At 34.0% G+C, this 18988-nt stretch overlaps 2 long non-coding RNA genes across 2 annotated transcripts; one reads left to right on the top strand and one right to left on the bottom strand.

Moving 5' to 3' along the window:
* Nucleotides 1-104: 104 nt before the first annotated feature.
* Nucleotides 105-18588, top strand: LOC127726760 (uncharacterized). The gene is made up of 3 exons (XR_007993680.1): nucleotides 105-363; nucleotides 10802-10846; nucleotides 18463-18588. It is a non-coding gene; the product is annotated as an uncharacterized LOC127726760 (long non-coding RNA).
* On the bottom strand, nucleotides 6216-9571 carry LOC127726752 (uncharacterized). Its single transcript, XR_007993678.1, has 2 exons — nucleotides 9183-9571; nucleotides 6216-6954 (listed from the first exon to the last, which is right to left on the bottom strand). It is a non-coding gene; the product is annotated as an uncharacterized LOC127726752 (long non-coding RNA).
* Nucleotides 18589-18988: the final 400 nt, after the last annotated feature.

Raw genomic sequence — 18988 nt, 5'->3', positions numbered from 1 at the left:
GTTCAGTATCATTTTATTTTAACATATTTGGCAAAAAGTGATATTTTGTCCGGGCTAACGACAGAGATTTAATTACAAATAAATGAAAAAAATAGTGAACAAATTAGATATCTTTATTAATTGAAATTATTTTAAAGTTTATTCCTACTTTATTTGTATACCAAATGAGAAAAATACGTTAACATACATTCCAGGTTACTCTATCATATCCATCAAATGGGTTTTCCGGTAATACTGATAACAACGGCATCGTTTACAACGACCTTGTTGCGCCAATCTACACATCAAAGATACGGTTTTATCCTCAGACGTGGAATAATGGTATTAGTATGTCGGTAAAGCTGTATGGATACAACAATTATGGTATATTTATTTTTTTATGTTCTTCTTCTTCTTCTTCCAGGTAAGGAACCGGATTCAAAACTGAATGTTATTGGTTCCGCGCGAAAACTTTACGCAGTGTCAGGCAACACAGAAAGTTCTCTCTTGGCTATTTACAAATTACATTTAAAACGTTCGCAATATTATACAATTAAAATTATGTACAACTGGTGTTTCCTACTTCCTTTCAGAGCATGCCTTAAGGGCAGCTCTGAATCCCTCAACGGTGTTGGCCGATGAAACTGATGTTGGTAAGTTGTTCCAATCCCTGATGGTCCTCGGGAAGAAAGATTGGCCGTAGGCGTCTGTACTTGTTCTTTCTTGGTAGAAGCGGTTTTTACCTCTGGTCCGGTTATCATTTGGAGTTAAATATTGGTGACGGTCTATGTCTATAAGATCATGCTGGATCTTGAATAGCATGCATAGTCTGTTTGTTTTCCTCCGTTCTTCTAAGCTTTCCCATTTTAGATTTTTGACCATATTTGTGACACAGCCAGGTGTTCGGTCTGTGTAGTTGTTATTCACAAATCGTGCTGCTCTTTTCTGTACCTGTTCAATTGCCTTGATTTTATTTTGGGTTGTTGGGTCCCATACTGTGCATGCATATTCCACTGCAGGTCTTACCATGGATACGTATGCAGCTGCCTTTACAGGTTTTGTACAGCCTTTGAGATTTCTACGTATAAATCCCAACGTTCTATTACCTTTGCCTACTGTATTGTCTATGTGTTTGTCCCTGGTTAGGTTGTTGCTGATGGTTACTCCAAGATATTTGCTCGCTTCCACTGTGTCTAGAGTATGACCGTGTAGTTGGTATGATGTTTGTATCACTGGTCGATTTTTTGGTGATATTCTAATGACAAGGCATTTTTTGGCATTGAAACTCATCTGCCATTTGTTTTCCCAGTCTTCCAATGCTGATAAGTCTTTCTGGAGAAGTTCACTGTCTGCTTGGTTGGTGATACAATCTAATTAAAATATAGATCTCGGATTTCGTTATACTACGTTATACTACATACGAAGATCTAACAACTACCCGTATAAGGTTTCACTTCTGAAGGATTTTGCATGTGACTTTTTCAACCAATCAGAATTCTAGTTATCCAATCTGAACAGCGCACGCGGAACATATTTACTTGAATGAGGTTCATTGAAAGGTCCCGAGGGTATCCAAAAATAAAAACAATGGGACTTAAAATTTATCGTTTCGATTGTTAATCGTTTGGAAATAGTTTTTAAATCTCTTTCGTCGTCATATTGTAACTATAGCCATGAATTTTTGAAATATGTGACGTTTGTCAAAGTTTTCAGATGTGCCTCATATGCTTTATGACTTGAGGTCGGATCGTAATCGTGGAAATTAAAGAGTACAGTATTCAGTAAACACTTTTAAACTGTACACTATAGCACTGTCAGTGGCGGATCCAGGGGGGGGGGGGGGGGGGGGTGGCTCTTTTATTTTATATCTAGTAAGAAAAAAATCTTAGGTAGTAGGCTATATATTTAAATACATGTGTATTTCCTAAACAATTCCCATGCTGAAGCAGATACATATATACAAAAAACCAATCCTAGTCTATCATTGACATAATAATTGATAAATAAAATTCGAACATGATCTGTAACTTGTCATGATAAAACAATACACCAAAAACCAAATCAATATCTTCAAGAACGAAGAAAAAAAGTGTGGAAAACTGATTTGCCAGACTGACAGATGGACAGACAGACAGACGGACAGAGTGCAAACCTAAAGTCCCCTTTGACTTTGACGGTAGGGGACTAATAACCAGGCATTTTGTAATATCAATATATGATTTAGATAGCTGCGAATTTAGCTCGAACTGAAAATTCTTGCTTTTTTACCTTTTAAATAAATCCTTACATTTACAGTTACCAATAAACCTGACTTCCAAATAACCTTGCATTTTGTAAGATCAATATATGATTGAGATAGCTGTAGAGTTTTATTAAAATCCAAGTTAATTTGAAAAAAGTTGTATAGGGAGCTACCATTTGATTTTTAGGGGGGGGGGGGGGGGGGGGGGGGGGCTAGGATGAAATTTGAAAAAAATAGGCAGGATGAGACACTTGCAAAAAAAAAAGTCAAGCCACACTTAAAAATATTTTGGTTTGCCCAAACCCTACCCAAAGGTAGAGACAGTGGGTAGGTAGGTAGGCATTTTCTTTTTTTTCTCTAAAGAGTAATTGAAGTGTCAGATGATTTTTAGTCTTCATGCCTATCTGATTAAAAAAAAAAAAATTTCACATCAGAACAATAAAAGATTTTGAGTAGGCAGCTATTATATGGGTAGATAGGGTTAGGGCAAACAAACCCTATTCTTTTTTAAGGCCTCAGGATGACAATTTAGGTAAAAAAAAAAAAGGATAAACTTAAAAAAAAGGCAGGACCGAATAGAGTGAAAAATAAAAAGGCAGGACAGATATTACAACTAAAAAAAATGCAGGACAAAATTTTTCATCCTAGCCCCCCCCCCCCCCCCCCATAAAAATCAAATGGTAGCTCCCTTAGTCCAAAATGAAAATTCTAGCTTTTTTTACCTTTTAATCAAATTTTAAATTTGAAAGCAATAAACTAAATTATCAATAACCTGTCATTTTTTAAGATCAATATATACTTGACATAGAAGGGCTGCAGAAGTCATATGCAGAATATAGTGGCCCTATTGCTTCAAAGTGTCTGCAAAATAGACCAAAATCACAAATAATAAATCATGAAAAAGGTCAAGGTCAGAAAAAAATGCCTGTGTTGGACATGTTCACCTTAAAATCATTCCATACACCAAATGTAGAGGCCTTATTGCTAGTTTGAGAAATAGACTTAACCACAACAACTAAAGAATGAACCATGAAAAAGAGGTCAAGGTTCGATAAAAACTGCTAGTCCAAAATGCACATGTACATCTAACAATTATTCTATACACCAAATATAGTTGACCTATTGCTTATAGAATCTGAGATAATACATTTGTAAAGTGAAAATTTCAAATGAGAAAAAAAAGCATAATTTTTAATCAAGCAGTCACTGAACCATAAAAATTAGGTCAAGGACAATGGACATTTGTTGGACAGAAACTTAGTGACTACACATATAAGGTACACAAAAATGTATCTGTGTACAAGGTATAAAACATCCAGGTCATCTATCTTCTGAAATATCAAACTTTATTCAAATAGTTTATGCTGCTGCACAATTATGCTGATTGTAATCCCTAAGTGTCACATTTTGCAACAATGGTCTCAGGTGACACAAAAACTATTTCATTACATTCAATCACATTTCATGTGCCTGTACCAAGTATAAACCCTGTTGTATACTTGTAGTACATGTTGCATGGCCTATAGTTTTTATTTTTTTATTTTCAGAATTGTGTATTAAATGCATATGACAGATCTATATAAAATAGATGTGGTACATTTTTGTACATGCAGTGATGTGATGTACATGTACATGAATGATTATCACAGACACAATGAACAAGATATTTCTTCTGAATTTATTCACTACTTTTATAGACACATTAAAGAGTAGAGCTTGACATATTGCATAGACAATTGCCTTTCCTTCTATTGAAGCCTTATATATACATGTAGGTTTCATTCTAGATGTCATTTAGTTATTTTTTGCTATTTTAAATGCTGTCGGTCTATAACAAAGCAGGGTTATTATTCACATCACATAAACATATTCTTGTCCTGAATATGCATATTAATTTGCCACTGGACTGTAAGCAGCTATCCATCATCATTAACATATATATAAACGTTTCATGTATAGTATCTCTTCTTGTTCATATGTAAACTTTGACCTACTGCTTTATATACATTGTGTAGAATCTGAGAAATGGAATTAACCACAATATATATTAATTTGCACAAAAAAAATAACCTTAATCACTGATGGGTAAAATGAGGTTGGGGTCACATGAACACCGTCTTTTGTTTGATTTTATTTTTACCTAATGTATATACCTTATTTTTTTATTTAGATATCTGTAGACTTATAAGTTGAAACAAGAGTGCACACGCTGAAATGTCTCGCCTACTATACTGACCATTGATTTTATGTTGATAGTCCTACTTATAAAGTTTTACTACAAGTATCACATTAACATTTATGATCCAAGAAAACGAGGTCAAGGTCAGATAAACCAAGGCGTAAATACATGTACACCTTTAATACAATCATTCCATACACAGAATATAGATGACCTATTGCTTGTAGTATAAAACAAACAGACCAAACCATGGAAATTCCATATGGACCAATGAACCATGAAAATGAAGTCAAGGTCAGATGATACCTACCAGACATTCATACATGCATACACCTTACAATCATTCCTTACACCAAATATAGTTGACATATTGCTTAAAGTTTAAGAGAAACAGACCAAAACACAAAAGCTTAACATTGAGCAATGAACCGTGAAAATTTGGTCAAGGTCAAATAATACCTGCCAGACTGATTGCCAGACTGATATGTACATTGTAAAATATTTCCATACACCAAATATAGTTGACCTACTGCATACAGTATTAGAAAAACAGACCAAAACACAAAAACTAAACTAGTACCACTGAACCATGAAAATGAGGTCAAGGTCAGATGACACCTGCCAGCTGGACATGTACACCTTACAATCATTACATACATGTACGCCAAATATAGTAGACCTATTGCTTATAGTATCTGAGATATGGACTTGACCATGAAAACTTAACCTTATTCACTGATCCATGAAACGAGGTCGAGGTCAAATGAAAACTGTCTGACAGGCATTAGGACCTTGCAAGGTACGCACATACCAAATATAGTTATCCAATTACTCATAATAAGAGAGAAATTAACATTACAAAAATTCTGAACTTTTTTTTCAAGTAGTCACTGAACCATGAAAATGAGGTCAATGACAATAGACATATATGACAGACGGAAACTTCATATCATAAGGCATCTATATACAAAGTATGAAGCATCCAGATCTTCTACCTTCTGCAATATTAAGCTTTTAAGAAGTGAGTTAACGCCGCCGCATCACTATCCCTAATTACACAAAATTTTGATTATTTTTTAACTTTTGTGATAAAATGGTGATATACATGTATGTGCTCAGTTGATACAACATTTTACAATTTTCATGCATCTTGGGGACTCGCAAGTTTTGAAAATGATGAGTCCAGACTGATTATGATGAGTCCAGGACTCGCCTTAATGAGAACCCGGGGCTCGACAAAAAATTGAGAGACAAGTTGAACCCCGTCTGACAACACATGTAAACCTTTGTATACCAAATATCGTATTACTTATAATATGCCACAAATTCACTTGATAAAATCACTACACATGTAGTTTTTTAAGGAGCACTGAACAATGAAAATGGAATAAGGACAATGGACATATGTCTTGACAGAAACTTCTAAACATAAGGATTCCTTATACATTATCATGATTATGATTTTAAGTATGACAAATCCATGATTTCTACCCTCTGAAATATAAAACTTCATATAAATAGTAAATGTTGTTGTCCGATTAGCATTTCATGTCTTGCATGTCTTGTATTCTGAAACTTTTGTCACAGACAGGACATAACTGGAGACCTTGGAGGAATTAAGCCTACTTATACATGTTATAAGCCTCATGGTGATGATAGTCAGTAATTTATCTGGAGGAAAATGAACAAGGAAGATACAAAAAGTGAAGGTAGTCTTCAGTTCCAGAACAGACATAGTTGTCAGAAATTTTTTTTGTAATTATCTGGTTTATCCGTTCAAATAAAGACAGAAGAAATCTATCTATTACTAAAATATAACTGTTCTGAACTGCATTTTATTTAATAGACGTATAGCACTGTCAACATGTACAATGTACCTGACAACAACCAAGCAACAATCTTTTAGTTCACAAGTACAACAGCTTGATCCATATGTGATCCAAAATGTGCAGAATGCTATTATGGTGTGAGGTTCAAATTCACTTTATACTTCTCTACTTTGAATATTATATCCTATACCACCTTCATTGCTGGTGATCATCATGTCATGTACATGTAGAACTTATTTTTAAACTTCTATAAATGGAAACCAGATTGGTCAAATATGTCTTCATAACGAGTTGAAAATATGGAATGTCTTGGACTAGGTACTGTGGCTTCCAAAGATTTAAAGATTGTCTGATGGTCTTAAATCTGTATTGTATATGACTGTTACATGTATAAATGAAAAAGGCTTTTATATCTTTGCTTTTGTACAGACATCACTGACATTTATATTAGCAAACAATTTGCATTTCCTGGCATATCTATTTGTTTGGCGGCTGAACATTTCCAAATGCATGTTTCATGTTTTTCACATCCTTTTTAGTTTTCTGATGCAAATGCTGTTGCTTCCAGTTGATACAGATTCTATAGCTGAGCCTGTGTCTGGCCATTTCTTTATGTCTAGCATGTGTGTGAATTATTCACAGTGACTCTCAATTTCATTTCCCCAAACTTTCTGTGTCTGATTCCTTTCAATGAAGCTATATAGACCAGGGAAGAATGTCTGCTCCTGAAACATGTGAAATATCAATTTAAATATATTTATGGAATATTCTGATTTCAAAACAATGCTGACTCCATTATAAAGCTTATTTAAGATTATTTAACATCCGTTTCAGAGGAACTCATTTAATTTTTTTCTTTAATAATTATTACTAGCTTTTCCAGACTAAAAGATGAAGAAAAAATGTACATGCATGTTTGTTTAGGTTTTCCCTACCTACATGTACATACCCTGTTACTTGATACTAGTGTTTATTAAAACACATTTTAATTGATATGTTCCTCTGGTTAATGACAGAATGTTTTATTAAATAAATGTTACTTACAGATATACATGTAGGTTATCTAAAAGTAAATTTATAAATTGACACTGTGAATCCATTTCTAGGATCCACATCTTCTTATCTTTGAACCTTTTTTGGGGAAATAAAAACACTGGCCCTTGAGTAATCCTTTTTGGGATTAGTCCTTGAGGTGTGGATTCCCTAATCAAATTTGTACATACATGTATTTATTATCAGAATCTGTACACAAATCTTTAAACTTGTATTTCATTTCATTTCACATTTTTTACTTTTTGTTTAGCATCATCATTTCCAGACATTAATCTTATAAGATACCTATTGATTTTGTTTGATGGTTGGTTGTTTTCTGAACAATTTAACATACATGTATGCACTATGATAGAGATAGCCTCGACTGTCTTGTTCTATATATTGATCAAGTATATGTATTAGACATGTTGAATTTAAAGATAGAGTATTCTATCAGTCAAGAGCATAATTACTTAATCAAGTCTTCAAAATTATTTATACTAGTAATGTTACAAATGAAAACAAAGCAGTGGCGGACCCAGAAATTTTCTTCATAATGGGGGCCTGTACAGCCATGCTTCAGTGATTCCCTATATAAACAACCAAATTTTTCCAAAAAAGGGGGCCTGAGCCCCCTGTGCTCCCCCTCTAAATACGCCTCTGCAAAGTTACTCAATCATGTAGTTAAAGCTAAATATTTGAGTATAAAAGACTACAATAAATGTGGAATGTGTCCACAGGACACAGATGATGCCCACTCTTGCAGATCATATAAAGTTATAAAACGACATAACTGAAGAACGGTAAAAGTGATGCTACCCAAATTTGTGCTTGATCTGAGTTTTTTTGGTAATAAGTATTGTGTTTAAGTTTCATAACATTTGGTTGAGGCAAACTAAAGTTAGAGAATGGAATGAAAAATTCAGCAATTATACCATTTGTTCTGGAACGGTTAAAGTAACACTTTTTGCCTCTTTCAACTGATTTTTATAGTTCGTTCTTATATTGTACTGTTACACCACTGTCCCAGGTTAGGGGAGGGTTGGGATCCCGCTAACATGTTTAACCCTGCCACATTCTGTATGTATGTGCCTGTCCCAAGTCAGGAGCCTGTAATTCAGTGGTTGTCGTTTGTTTATGTGTTACATACTTGTTATTCGTTTGTTTTTTTTTGTACATAAATTAGGCCGTTAGTTTTTCTCGTTTGATTGTTTTACATTGTCATTTCGGGGCCTTTTATAGCTGACTGTGCGATATGGGCTTTGCTCATTGTTGAAGGCTGTACGGTGACCTATAGTTGTTAATTTCTGTGTCATTTGGTCTCTTGTGGAGAGTTGTCTCATTGGCAATAATACCACATCTTCTTTTTTATATGTACATAAACAGGATGAAGTTATTTTTCTCACAAAGCATTAAACTAATATTTAATGAACACTGAAACACTAATTGCCATTCTGACCCACTGTAGCCGAGTCCAAGAATAGTGAACAATTAATTTCTTTCTTGGCAGAAAATTTCCCCTAACAATTATCTGGAGCACCACATGATATCAACATGTATCAGTGTGTGACAGAAAAGTATGCTGATATTAAAACTTCTTCTGCATGTGCTGGCATAAGTATACATGTATATCTTTGCAAGTACACAGTAGAATATCATTAATAAGATGACATTATGATTTATATACTATTACCAATGAATTTAGATTTATCTGATCCCATATCTTCATTGACTTTGTAAATTATAATTTTTTGGTAGGAGAATGAAGACTTGCAAGTTGCAATGTATTTTCTGGGATATTGTCATGTTTTTTTAAAGTACACTGTGAATCCTCCACAAAGATTTTTTTTAATAAACACTCGAGAAGTTGCCCAATGATAGAAAAATGTCAACCTTTAATACTCTATTTTCGAGAATTTACCTTTGAATGCAGACTTGATTATCGGGTAGCAGATATCTGCCATAATCTGGTATGTAAACTCTTTCCATAGCCCGTTTGAAGCATGTTGGAAGCCTGACCATGCAATCTTTGATTTCCAAAATTTGTCTCTTCTCAAATTTCAATTCTTTCACTTTGTACTAAGGCAAAATTTCAGTTAATGCATTTTCTATGTTGTTTTTCCATTTCTACGTCGCCATCTTCAACATGTTCCTAGGTCGCGTTTATAAGGAGCATTCTGATTGGTCGATATAAATACTTTCTGGGGTCAAATATATCGTTATATAAGGTCACAAAAGTGAAACCTTGTAGGGTACTTGTTAGATCTTCGTATGTAGTATAACGTAGTATAACGAAATCCGAGATCTATATTTTAATTAGATTAGTTGGTGATAGTACGAAAGAGAAGGCTGTCATCCGCGAATAATTTGGTCTCTGATGTAGATGCTGTTTCTGGCATGTCATTAATGTAGGCCAGGAACAGTAATGGACCAAGGACTGTGCCTTGGGGTACACCAGAGAGTACTGGTACTTGTGTGGAGACGGCTCCCTCTAGTATTACGCTCTGCTTCCTGTTATGTAGGAAGGAGCGAATCCATTTGTTGGTTTTGGGGTTGACGCCATAGTATGCCAGCTTGTGTAGTAGGCGGTGATGTGGTACCTTGTCAAATGCTTTTGCAAAGTCTAGCAGGATGATGTCTACTTGGCTGCTGCTTTTTTAATTTTGATGCAATGTCGTTGATGGTTATGATGAGTTGGGATTCGCATGATCGTCTTTTGCGGAATCCGTGTTGTGCATCAGTTAGTATTTCATTTTTGTTAAAGTGGTCCATGATGTTGCTATGTACAATATGTTCTAAGACCTTACATGTGATGGAAGTTAGAGATACTGGTCTGTAATTAGATGCTAAGTGTCTTTCGTCTTTTTTGAAAAGTGGAACTACATGGGCATCTCTCCAATCTTGCGGGACTTCGCCAGTGTTCAATGATGCTTGGTATAGGTCTGTGAGTATAGGAGCAAGTTGTTCTGCTGCTGCTTTAAGTATAAAGGATGGTATTGAGTCAGGACCAGTAGCTTTATGAGGTTTCAGGTTTTTTAACAATTTGTGGACTCCGTTGGTGCTAATTTTTATGGCCTTCATGGTGGAGTATGGACTTCTTCCTTTATCTGGGAAGTTATTAAGGTTTTCTTTGGTAAATACTGACTGGAATTGGTCGTTTAGAATGTCAGCTTTGCTCTTGTTGTAACTTTGCAGAAATCCCATTTTGTTTTTTAACGGTGCCACTCCTGTCCATTCTTGACCTTTGCTCTTGATATAAGACCAGAATTTCTTTGCGTTATCTTTATAGTCGGAGCTGACTTCTTCCATATGTTTGAATCGTTTTCATGAAAAAAAATAATAACAATGATCTGGGACTATTATACTAATTAGTATAATAGTCCCAGCAATGATTGACTGTGTCATTGAATATTAAAATTGAATAGAAAATTAGTTTAATCGAGAATTTTACTCAACTTAAACACTATTAAGTGTGTTCGCTATCGTTTGTGATCGACCTGTGCATCAGGAAACTGACGATTAACATATTTTATATTACAGGTACTGTATCGGTTCCACCAACAACCTGTAGCAGCACAACAACAGGTAAGCATGTATAACATTATTTTATATAACCAGTCTAATCTGCATATTAAAGTTTACGTGATTGCAGATTTTCAACTAGATATGAAAAATGAAAGTTTACTAGTCTGATAAAACTCGCAATAATTCAGATTGTCTGCCGCTTCTATCTATTCGGCTGTGTGTATTTTGTTATATATATATATATATAATATTGAATATTGCGACGGGATTGATATCTCATTAATCAGAATTTGATTTTACGGTTTTTGTTCCGGGGCATTTTCTGTTTTATGGTATAGCAACATATACTATTTCTCATAGGACATACTTTTAAAAATTTAGCGTGTAATATTCTGTCTGGGTCAGCATAATAGTCCTAGATTCTGTGATATTGCATTAGTGCAAATAAAGCTTCAAACAAATCAGTGACAACAATATGTTTTAACACATAACATAGGCAAAATATATATGTTATTACCAGAGACCTGTTTGTGTCATAATCTGGGTAATGCATAACTAAGGTGTGCATAACACCTCAGTTATACTACACCGTTCAAATTCGCTCTTGCCTTATACACTTCAACATAATTGATCAATTAACAACTTTGTACATCTTCATCGTTTCGAAATATGAAAAAAATAAAGGCTATAAAAGTGTTAGAGAAGGGAGAAAGACTCCTTTCTAAAACTAGGAATTTTTTTAAAGGCAGTGGCTATTTTGCCGGCTCCGGCATAATAGCCTCTTAGGTGCTATTTTACCGGCTCCGGCAAAATAGACTCCTTAGCGCTATTTTGTCGGCTCCAGCAAAATAACGATTTATATAAAGTTTTGCTATTTTGCCGGTTTTAATTAAGATTTTCAGAATAGAAAAAATATAGAAACATACACTTTAATAAGAAATTTCTAAACAACTATGTCTTCTTTAAAACATTTATACTAAGCGTGCATATTTAAATTGATATTCTTTACTTTAAGAAGAGGTCTCTAAAAATATGTCTTTTTTAAAACATTTTTAAAAATGCATAAATAGTAAAATTAATTTTCTTTACTTTAACAGGAAGTCTCTAAAAATATGTCTTTAAAAAAAATAAAATAATACACATTAAGCAAAGAATGCAAACCCATATAAAAAATCGACATTCTAATATTAAAACTTTTAATAAAAATATCCTATTAGTTTTGAAATAAAAAGTAACATTCAACAACCTCAAAATGCTTTACAAGTGTTACAAAACCAGTGCCTTGCTTTTGGTGCATGTTGTAGTCTGGCACAAGAAAGATGCTGCCACTGCAGACATGAACTGCACATAACACTTGTTTCTTTTGCGTCTGCATCACTTTTGCAAAAATTGCAGATATAAACATTATATTCAACTTTCATAAAAAAAAATGCTGTCAATAGATTTATGGGGCGTAGCTACCTTCTTAATGAAGTGGAGTCACAAACTAAAGGGCGAGGGGTCTGGGGGCCACCTAAGGCCCCCAGTAGGTCCACTGCAAAGCCCTGGTAGGAGGCCAGGGGGGCGAAGCCCCCCGGAAGGTCCGCATATAAAGCGTTTCAAAACAATCACAACCGTAATAAAACTTGTACATTTTTGTTGTGTTTTTTTTGTCATCTATTTGTTTAACTTCGAGTAGAATGAAGACTAAACATTGTCGTTTGCGTTTTTATACGCCGTGAGAGCTTTTAAAATCATGGAGATTTGTTTCATATGCTAGTATTTGTATTGAGCAAAGTAGATGTATAAAAAACAAATAATAAACATAAACACAATACTATATGTGGAGTTTCTGTTAGCATAAACATCATTGGATAACAAATACTTGGTGGACACATTCTCCAATATTCTCCAATATTTTGCTTAACATATGTATTTAGATGTTTAAAACATTTGTGGGTAAGCTCTACAAGAGAGAGATAGGAATTTCTAATTTTACGCAGTTAGGAATTCTCGAAGTTGAAATTAATGAACATTTTCATAGGGAATGGTACTTTAAATTGATCACGATCTTTTTCATGATCTGGGTTTGTTAATTAACAAATACAATATCTAGATGATAACAGTGAAGATACGTGTATTAAAAGTTTGATGTATCTTTCGAAAAAAAATCAGCAGCTTAGTGTCCGACTCGGACAGCGAATTCATTATAAAATCGAACGACTAAATAGTCCAGTAAAACGAGTTAGAATGAACAATTTATTTAAATGCTTTTACAATCAACCATTCGTATTGCCGGTCCATACAGAAACGACTTCGAATTATCGAATCTATATACAAGATGTTTTTTTGTAAAATAAATAAAAACGTAATACATGTACTTGAAAATGTGTACTTTTTTTATAACAGCAGTATCAACTTCTCATCTACTAGTATACGGAAACTATTGATTGTTTGAATGGTTATTAATGTCCGGTAACACTGAAATATTACATGACACCAGGACGAGAATCCGTTGACCTGATGTGAAAATGAACTATTCGTGTTGTCAAGACCTACATACTTAGTAAATTTTTAACTAGTTCACAAGGCAACAGTCATAATTCCTGATCAATACGAGTTGAAGAGTCTTCGTTCTAGTAAGATGTGTGCTTTGAGGCGAAGCGGAAAATAATAATGTTCAAGTTTTTTTGTTAACCCTAAAGGGATTATGCTTTTTTTTCCCTCAAGGCGAGTATACGGTATGGTGGTGGTACCGACAACTATGTAGCTAGTATTTTCTAAACAATGCCCGTTATACAAAAAGTTCCGCAAAGTTTACACCTGTTGTATGTATACATGTCTTACAGGATTAAAAATTTCGCTGCATGTGTATTCCTCTTGCTTTTATTCTTGAGGTAGTTTTTAAAATGCATACATAGAAAGACCAATTCCTATATGTTAACTTTGTCCCTCTCTCTCTCTCTCTCTGTTGTTTTTTTTTTTTTTTTTTGGTGAAAACGACGTGGATGCACGTGCTGTCGTGCCTCCGGGTAGCTACGCCCCTGGATTTCCATGCATCGTCTGTACAACATTTCTTTATGAATCTTATATTAACTATTTTGTCTAGATACGAACTTGAAACTATTTCAGGACTGGTTTCTACGTGTTCCTCCTCTATCATCAGACCGCTGACTTTGCCGTATTTCTTTTCCCACAAACCAAACTAATATAATCAAGTCAGTCTCTTTAGACACTTTTTGATCAAAAGGAATGCATTTTTTCTTTCGAGCCCGCTTTTTGGGTAATCCTATTACACATGTTACAGTTTGTGTAAATCCCTTTGGTCTCCCGCTTTTTCATTGTGGGTGGTAAACTATACTCGAAATCGATTCTGTAGAGTTCAATAAATCATTTTCGAGTTTATTGTCATCTCTCTCTAATTCGATTTCACCACTTTCACTACTTTGACCATCGGTTATGCTTACCAATTGTTCATTTAGATCTGCAACTTCGCTTTGTACATGTGCTTCCATTTGATCGGATGTTTCCACTTCAAGAATTTCAACTACTAAGAGTAATTGACATCTAGCCACATATATCATTTGTGCATAAATAGTTTATTTTTATATAGTCTGATTAAAAATCTGAAAAATAGACCGGCAAAATAGCAAAACTCTAGATAAATCGGTATTTTGCCGGAGCCGGTAAAATAGCACCTTAGAGGCTATTTTGCCGGGGTGGCAGAATAGCCACTGCCTTTTTTGAATATTTTTTGTACAATGTAAATCCAAAATTAATCATCAAGCTAAAGGTAAAATTCGATAATTATTTTTTGCAAGTCGAAACAAATGATATCACAAATGAATGAAAAAAAAATATTTGATTTGATTCGATTCCGACCGGACACTTTGGAGAATACAATAAATCGTAAGCGATTTTGAAGGACCGTCACAATTTCGTTTCGACTGACTTAGTCTTCCTTTATTTCATGTTATAGTCGTTCGTGGAAGTACTATCAAGGTAGTGAAATAATAATGTTCCGACCACATGATTAGTTTTTAATTGTTGTTGAGACTAAGCCTAGAAGGTTACTATTAATTTTTTTTTATACACATTTGGACCATACCTTCCAACATTTCAAAATGCCCATGGGGGTTTTATGTGCAAGATGGCTCTCATAGTCCTAAAAATCTTTAAAGGGTCCTTCAAATTTATTTTAATGTTATTTATTTGCTTTTTCATACTTTTACAATCCAATATCCATGGTAAATTGATTGTTTTGTTTTAAATTGTGGACAAAATTGCTCTTTCAAAATTTCCATTTGGGACCCTCCATGGGGGAAATCCCCTGCAAATAGTGACAGTTGGCAGGTATGATTTGAACCGTTTAAATGCACATTTTCATGCGTTGTTAATATTGTATTTAATTGGTAACAAGTCATATCCGAGGAGGACGATAACTCAAGAAGAGTGGCGCAGTTTTCAAAACAAAATATAATTTGCATTCAGTACTATTGGATATACAAAACAAGTAAATTTTCCAAAATCTCTTACTTAACATGATAATTTTTCTGGTTTTCCAAGAAAAAAAGGGGGGATGTTGAATTGTTAACACAAGAAACAGCAAAAGCGTATTTAGTAGGACCAGAGACATATAATACATATATGTCTCTGGTAGGACCTTTTTTAAAAGGGTCTGTTTCTAACTTAATCTAAGATAAAAGAAGCAGTAGGTCAACTAAATCTGGTGTATGGAATGTTGACCTCTTCTTCATGGGTCATTGATCAATGACAATTAAGTTTTGGTGATTAGATCTATATTCAGTCAACACCTTGGTGTATATATCTGTCTGGCAGGGTTAATCTGACCTTGACCTCATTTTCATGCTTCATAATAAGTATAGGTAATCCAAAAATACATAAAAAAAACATTGCACAGGCTTCAAAAGCATACTTACAAACATGACAGGGGAAAAAAAGTACTATATGTTTCCTTTTATTCATTTAATATAAAATTTAAGAGGCAGGGATCATGATTTGAATTATCATTAATTTACTGTGTAAATTTAGAATTTTTTGCGATGTGTTTGTTTGTTGCAAAAATATTGCAACAGAAAAGACTTCACATTTTAAATGTGATAGAATTATTTGTTTCTGAGACTACTATAACTATTTCAAATTTTTAAAATCCTTTTAATGGGAATCTAACCAAATGTGTTATAGAAATAAGGGGTTTGTTGTTACTTTATTTAAACAGTACATGTAGATCCTAGAAAGAGGGTCAGAAGGACCCATTTCAAGATGTAGGTCAATTTGGCCTTGATTTTTGCAGGAATTAGGGATTGGGCCTTTATTTTTGCTGGAATTTGGAATTGGGCCTTTACTTTAAGTGGGATTCAGGATTTACACTTATCGGGACTTGGGAATTAGTGATTAATTTTTTCAGGATTTGAGAAATAATGTTTTATTTTTTCGGGAATTTGGGGTGACACCCCCTTCTTCGGCCTCTGGAAAGGTATTCCAAATATCCATGATGTGCTAGATATATATTTCAGTTGTAGTGAGTTACATTGTATTAACAATGTTGAAAATATAAAAAATTATGCAATATCAAGTTTCATTATAAAAAAAACCCATACAAGATAAGAAATTTCCATAATATTCCAAGATTATATTTTAACCTTTTTGACTGCAACTATGCCAAAACATACAAGGTAAACTTTTTTGATGAAAGCATTAACCTTAGTTTCTGTAGCAGTTACAAAATGTTTAGGCTAAAAATATATTTAAATGCCCAATACAATGTTACAAATCATGACTAGTGTAGAGCACTGACATCTGGACAGATAATACCCTAAGGGGCAATCCACTAATTGTAACCAAAGAACACTATGTGGTTCCTAGTCTGCTGAATATGTTGGAATGGTTAACATTGTAACAGTCAGAGCTCCAGATAAGAATTCACAAATTGGGGTTTTTACCCACCATTTTTTTTATGTTATTGGGTGATAAAGTTTTTTAATTGCATTATCAATTCCAATTCACCCCTCAAGCAAATATCAAATTGGGTTTTTCACCACCAAGCTCCTTAATGTATTGGGTTTTTTCATCAACACAATATTGAATATTTAGGCATGTTATAATCACATTATATCAACCACAGATGTGTTTCCATCTTAAATGTGTTTCTTTCTTTGTATATGTGCTTAGCTGTTTTATTTGGTTTATTCACTGACGAGCAATTGTACGTTTAATTTGTGTCCCGTTTTAAACGTTCTGTCAGTTTTGTATTTTCTCAAAACTTATGTAAACTGCAGCTGGTGTCACTAGTTGGACAGTAACTAATTGCCTTTCTAGATCCCATATGATCACCCTACAGTTTATAGTTGGGGTAGGTGTGGTTAAGTGTTTAGATTTTTATGTAATATATGTGAAATTTAGGTGCTGTAAGAAAGTTTTGCCAGTCCTTTCACCTATTTGCCAGATCTACTTTTTAATAAAAATAAAAAGTAGTTCCCAGATTTAAGATATACCCCAAAACCTTGAGATTTATAGGGTGGTTTAATGATGGAGACCACATTCAACTTAGATTTACAAATAATTCTGCAACATCAAGTAAATAAATGACAATGTTATACTGCACTTGCCAATAAGACAACTATCTTAAGCATCCAGAACAATTAGACCAGAACAAAGAAAGTGTCAAGCTGCATAATTTGACGTAAAAAACGGATATGTGTATTCATTCATCAACTAAAATGAAAAAAAAATATATAAACTGTTTTTGTTTATTTAAATTTACATAAATCTGGGTTAAGTTGTCCCTTATCAGAACTTTTGGTTTCCGACGCTTTCCAACTACATATCATGTCATTATTGATTTGGCCTTTCACTTTTTCCAACTGATTTCGTTTTTGACGAAACCCCGTGTTTATCGTTCTATAGCAATGTTCTCGTACCTTCAAACACGCCCGTGCGTTCAATGGACGCTTCCTAAAATCACTAGCTGAGTCTTGTTATCATCATAACTTTCCCTCAGCTATCAAAAGGAAGCCGAAAACATGCTTCTATTCAATATTTTTATCGGACATTTACTTTCGTTTTAATTCATTGTATGTTATGATAAATCCCGAGCAATTCGAAAAAATATGACACCATGTCACACGCTAATTGGATAAACGCCGAGAAGATCGAAATGTTTTCATAAACACGTGTACCTATTGAGCAACGGAAAATTCCAACAGGGACCCATTACAGCTACTTGATGCAGGGCTCTATTTTAAGAACGAAAGGACATTTCCAATTATAAATATTATAAAAATAGATTTACGCGACGACTGTAATCAGATAAGGGTTAATAACGCAAACGATAGCGAATAAAAGCGTTAAGAACTCATGGTTTTGGCATATAATTGGGTTTTCCTTTGAATTAATTGGGTTATTGAACCCTACAATGGGCAATTGCATTGGGTTTTTAATTATTTGTATTGCGTGATCACGCAAATACGCAGCTTATCTGGAGCTCTAAACAGTTATAGAACATATGTATACTTTATACTCATTAATTTATAGCTTACCATGCAGTATGGGTTCTGCTCATTGTGGAAGGCTGTAAAGTGACCTATAGTTGTTAATTCAACAATATTTGGTCTCTAGTGAGAGTTGTCTCATTGGCAATCATACCACATTCATTTATTTTTATATTTACGTTTTAGCTGGACCTGGTGGCCCTGGAACAATATTTTTGGCCCAGTCAGGTGCTGGTGTAGGGACTGTAGTTATTGATGCCAGAGGAAAAGACCCTAAAGTGAAGAAGATTAAAAACTGTGATCAATTTGATGCTGCATCTTCAGGTTTGTAATTTATAATTACATTCTATCATTCATTATTAAAACTTGAAGGAGATTACTGAATGAATTAAGTACATTATGTCTTATTTTAAGTTTAAGAGAAGTAAAGTAAGAATAAAAATGAGGACCTTCTTTTACTTGGATTGTCCCCACTGTTAAATTAATATGACTTTCCTCACTGAAAATAAAATATTTGATAAAAATGTGATTGCTTTAAAGTTAAAAACAGTCCCAAGAAAAAAAAGTATCAACTAAGACATCAACTTTCCTTACTATCATTTAGATAGATACTCACTGAAGCATATCAAATACTAGTGTCATAACCATTTATGCACCTTTAAATTAAAAACCTTGTTATATATTCAGTCTGACCCCTTATTGCTGTGTCACA

The sequence above is a fragment of the Mytilus californianus genome, unplaced genomic scaffold, assembly GCF_021869535.1.
Source record: "Mytilus californianus isolate M0D057914Y unplaced genomic scaffold, xbMytCali1.0.p SCAF_1, whole genome shotgun sequence".
Classification (NCBI taxonomy): domain Eukaryota; kingdom Metazoa; phylum Mollusca; class Bivalvia; order Mytilida; family Mytilidae; genus Mytilus; species Mytilus californianus.
The sequence above is the reverse complement of the archived record's forward strand: the minus strand, read 5'-3'. Positions and strand labels throughout refer to the sequence as shown.